The 5014-nt window shown below is 36.9% G+C and overlaps 1 pseudogene; it reads right to left on the bottom strand.

Annotated features, from left to right (window-relative positions):
- Window positions 1-2408: 2408 nt before the first annotated feature.
- On the bottom strand, window positions 2409-3547 carry LOC101137022 (12S rRNA N4-methylcytidine (m4C) methyltransferase-like; annotated as a pseudogene).
- Window positions 3548-5014: the final 1467 nt, after the last annotated feature.

The raw sequence follows: 5014 nt of genomic DNA, 5'->3' as shown, positions 1-5014 counted from the left end.
CAGTGGCGCCATCTCAGGTCACTGCAACTTCCACCTCCCGGGTTCTAGTGATTCTTGTGCCTCAGCCTCCTGGGTAGCTGAGATTACAGGCACACACCACCATGCCTGGCTAATTTTTTTATTTTTAGTAGAGATGAGTTTTCGCCATATTTGCCAGGCTGGTCTTGAACTCCTGTACCTAAAGCTATTCACCCGGCTTGGCCTTCCAAAGTGCTGGGATTACAGGTGTGAGCCACCACACCAGCCCTATCTTCTCTTATAAGGAACACCAGTCATGTTGGATTAAGGGCCTGCCCTACTCCAGTATGACCTCATCTTAGCTACTTACAACCCCAATGACGGTATTTCCAAATAAGGTCACATTCTCGGACTCTAGGAAGTACATGAATTTTGAGGGGACACTGTTCAACCCAGAGCATTCAGTTTCTATTTAACATAAAAAATAATTCCCATACTATAAAGGATGAATAAATGACTTATGAAATAGGTGAATGGTTGTTGAATATACATATGTGATCTTTTATTTTCCAATTACGTACAGGGATAAGAATTTTTGGGGAATATGTCTCATTCACAAATATGTGTTGCAGGCAAAGAGAAATTTATACATTCTTCAAGTAGGATTCAGAGAATTAACCTAGTTGCATTCTCTTGTTTCTATTTGAAGCATATTGTTCTCCAGATTTTTTTTTTCCAATTCTGATTTCCCTGTAGGATTGTTCAGATTTAAATAAAGCCTGTAAAGCAGAAGTAGTAAACAAGCCTGGGTACTAAAGTTAAATATTACAGAGGTAGATAAAATAAGTCTGAGGTAAATTCATGTATTTAATTCTTATCTATTTTGTCCATACAGTTATGCTGATATTTCATTCACTTGGATCCACCAACTTAAAATTTGTAACCATAATGGAGAACCTTTTTTCTGTATTTGAAAAATGTTTACTGAGCAAATCAATGGTATAAATATGATTTCAAGGATAACTATTTAAGAGAATATTTATTTATGTGTACCGTTAATCAACATGTCCCCTTCCATACCCCATGTGCCCTTTGACTAATTATCTCCAACTCATCCTTCATGTCACAATTCAAGTATTATGTTCTCATACCTGTTTTCTGACAACAGATAAAATCCTTACTAGATGCTCTTACAGTACCATGTACGACTTGTTTGTAGTGTTTGCCACTATGTCCATTTTATATTGATTTTTGTGATTATAATTAACATAATTTTCCTCTACTAAACTCTACAGGACATGTCCTGTGGGCCATGTATATTGTACTTATCTTTGCTTTTCTAATGACAAGTTCAGTACTTGCTTGATTTTACCTTTTTACTTTGCTTTCAGTTATTGATGAATAACTGAATAAATTAGAAGTACATATTACGTATAAAAAGTTGACATGTGAATTATGAATCAATCTCATCAATTTGTTAAAGAATCTTCTACCAAGTACTCTTTTCTTGAATAAACTTTTACCCTTATTAGAGTTACCATATCTTTGTAACACCATTAAGGGAGCATTGATTTTACTATATTAAATAGTTTTCTATTTCGAATAGACTTGGCTGAATTATTTTGATTAGCTCAATTAAAACATATAAGATTCTAATAAAAGACTTTATTATGTACTAAAGGCATTGTGAGCTATTATTAAATAAATTGACATGAAATATAAGTTTTGTCAAACAATTCGCTGTAAGGATTTTACATTTTTACTTTGCTATATATGAACAAAATGGCCCATATCGTACTGAAAAATCTCTTTGAAATAATAGACTATAATTTGAAAAATGAAATTTTATCAGTATAACATGTATTGAAACTAATATTTTAAAATTTAAAATTTGTAAAAAGCCTACATTTGACAAAGCTATAGTAATTATTCACAAGTAGGGACATTAAAATTCATCCATAATCATCATCATTTGAGCCAGAGAAAGACTGTTGCAAATATCTAAGTTCAAAATTTAGGACATGCAGGCATGATTTGACAGCTTGAGTTTACATATTTAGATAAACACAACATAGTATTATTTAAATAAAATTTCCCGGCCAGAGGAAGGACTGCATTTCAAGAGTCCAATATGATGTAAAGATTAACACATTTTTCCAGTCTTGAGATGCTGCTGCTCCCTGAGTGGAACTTTCTCTGTCATGGTAATATTTCCTACAGTTTCTTTTTGAGGGGAAAAAAATGCTAAATGCTATCACTTTTCAGACTGTCCCACACTTAAACCTATATCAAGGCGTTCAGGAACATAACACGAGTAAAGATTAGAGAAATTGTGAGAAAAAAATTTGAAGAATAAGATGATGGTAACTTATAATTTGATAGCTCCTCTAAGCTTGGCTGAGCACCCTCTAGGATTATCTTGTACATCCTGATCTTGTGGACTAAGTACCTTCTTGTGTATCAATTCTCACATTAAAGGAGCTCTTCTCATAGAGACTTCTTCCATGTTTTCATGATCTGAACCCAGTTGCAGTGTTTTCATCACTTGCTGTCTAACACTTAGGTTAAACCTTTCTGTCGTGCTTATTCTAAGCAAAAATCTTTTGACGATGCAATCCTCTAGTGAATGGAAGGAGAGGGCAACAAGGCAACCACCAGGTCTCAGAAACTTCTGAGCTGTCTTCAGTCCTGTGTAGAGTTCATTGAGCTCATTGTTCACAAATATGCGAAGAGCCTGGAAAGTCTTGGTGGCAATATGAGTAGATCGTTGTAGCAAGTCTTTTCGTGCATAAATAGCAGAGGGAGGAAATGCTCCTGTGATGATGCTGGCAAGCTGCTTGGTTCTGGTGATGGGGTAGATGCTGTGTGCTCAAGCGATTTTCTTGGCATGCTTCTCTTCCCCATATGTTCTTAGGATAGATGCAAGTACCTGTTGATCTAAAGCGTTCACAACATTAGCAGCAGTGGGCATGTCAGGGTACCTGCCACCATCCATCCTCATGATCCTCATGTCTAAGGGGCCGTCTTTCTGAAGGGAAAAACCTCTTTCGGGAGTATCGAGTTGCATGGAGGAACACCCAAGATCCATAAGAACTCCATCAAAAGTCCCTGGCTGCACTCCAGCCTTCATTAATAAGGCTTCAGCCTGGCTGAACTAGCCCAGCATAGCTCGGATTCGTTTAGGATACAACTCTGAAAGATGTTCAGCTAATGCATAAGCTGTTGCGTCTCTGTCCAAGGCATACAGAACAATATCTGACTCCTTCTGTAGAATAGCTTTTGTGTGCCCTCCTGAACCAAATATCATATCTAGAAAAACCTGTCCTTTTTGTGGTGACAAACAATGAACAACTTCATCCACCGTTACTGGAATATGTAATTTAGCCATAGTTTCAAAACCTCTATCTTGAGATCTGTTTAACTCTTGGGCTTGAGTTTGATCTGTTTGCTCCTGGGCTTCATATTCTTTATATTTTTCTGCTGTAGTATGTATTCTTTTTGGCCAGACACCTAAATTAGGTATGCCAGATTCCAAACAACATGAAAGACATTCTTTATACATTCTACAAAAATATGGATATTGAAGCATTCTGTAGGTCAACAAATCTGAGGCATGAAGACTTCTCAGTTGGCCTCTAACTTGGGCCAGCGACTACCACTACGGTGCCGGAGAACCTGAATTTGCCCACTTTAAAGTTTGTTTTGTCTGATATAAGAATAGCTACCCCTGCTTGCTTTTGGTGTCTATTTGCATGAAATCCCTTTTTCTACCCCTTTACTTTAAGTTTATGTGAGTCCTTATGTGTTGGGTGAGTCTCCTGAGGCAGCAGATGGTTGGTGAGTTCTTATCTAATCTGCAGTTCTGTATCTTTTAAATGGAGCATTTAGGCCATTTACATTCAATGATGCTATTGAAATGTGAAGTACCATTGCTTTCATTGTGTTCATTGTTGCCTGTGTACTTTGGTTTTTTGTTTGTTTTTTGTTTTTGCTTTTATATTTTTGTCGTATAGGGCCTGTGTGATTTATGCTTTAAAGAGGTTCTGTCTTGATGTGTTTCCAGGATTCGTTTCAAGACTTAGAACTCCTTTTAGCAGTTCTTGTAGTGGTGGTTTGGTAATGGTCAATTCTCTCAGCATTTGTTTGTCTGAAAACGACTGTATCTTTCCTTCGTATATGTTACTTAGTTTCACTGGATACAAAATTTTTGGCTGATACTTGTTTTGTTTGAGGAAGCTGAAAATAGGTCCCCAATCCCTTCTAGCTTGTAGGGTTTCTGCTGAGAAATCTGCTGTTAATCTGATAGGATTTCCTTTATAGGTTACATGGTTCTTCTGTCTCACAGCTCTTAAGATTCTTTCCTTCGTCTTAAATTTGGATAACCTGAAGACAATGTGCCTAGGCGAAGATCTTTTTGTGATGAAGTTCCCAGATCTTCTTTGTGCTTCTTGTATTTGGGTGTCTAGGTCTCTTGCAAGACCAGGGAAGTTTTCCTTGATTATTCCCCCAAATATGTTTTTCAGGCTTTCAGAATTCTCTTCTTTCTCAGGTACATCAATTATTCTTAGGTTTGGTCATTTAACATAATCCCAGGCTTCTTGGAGGTTTTGTTCATATTTTCTTACTCTTTTTTCTTTGTTGGATTGGGTTAATTAGAAGATCTTGTCTTCGGGCTCTGAATTTATTTGTTCTCTTGTTCAGTTCTATTGCTGAGACTTTCCAGAGCATTTCGCATTTCTAAAAGTGTGTCAAAAGTTTCCTGAATTTTTTATTGTTTTTTCTTTAAGCTGTCTATTTCCATGAATATTTCTCCCTTCACTTTTGTATCATTTTTTGGATTTCCTTGCTTTGGGCTTCACCTTTCTCTGTTCCCTCCCTGATTAGCTTAATAACTAACCTCCTGAATTCTTTCTGGAATTCAGGAACCATGTTTTCTGGTTCCTTCTCATTTGGGTAGACTCTGTCAGAGGGAAGGTCTAGGGCTGAAGGTTGTTGTTCAGATTCTTTTGTCCCATGGGGTGTTCCCTTGATGTAGTACTCTCCCTCTTTTCCTATA

This window comes from Gorilla gorilla, chromosome X, assembly GCF_029281585.2.
Source record: "Gorilla gorilla gorilla isolate KB3781 chromosome X, NHGRI_mGorGor1-v2.1_pri, whole genome shotgun sequence".
NCBI classification, from domain to species: domain Eukaryota; kingdom Metazoa; phylum Chordata; class Mammalia; order Primates; family Hominidae; genus Gorilla; species Gorilla gorilla.
This window is presented reverse-complemented; position numbering and strand designations above follow the sequence as displayed.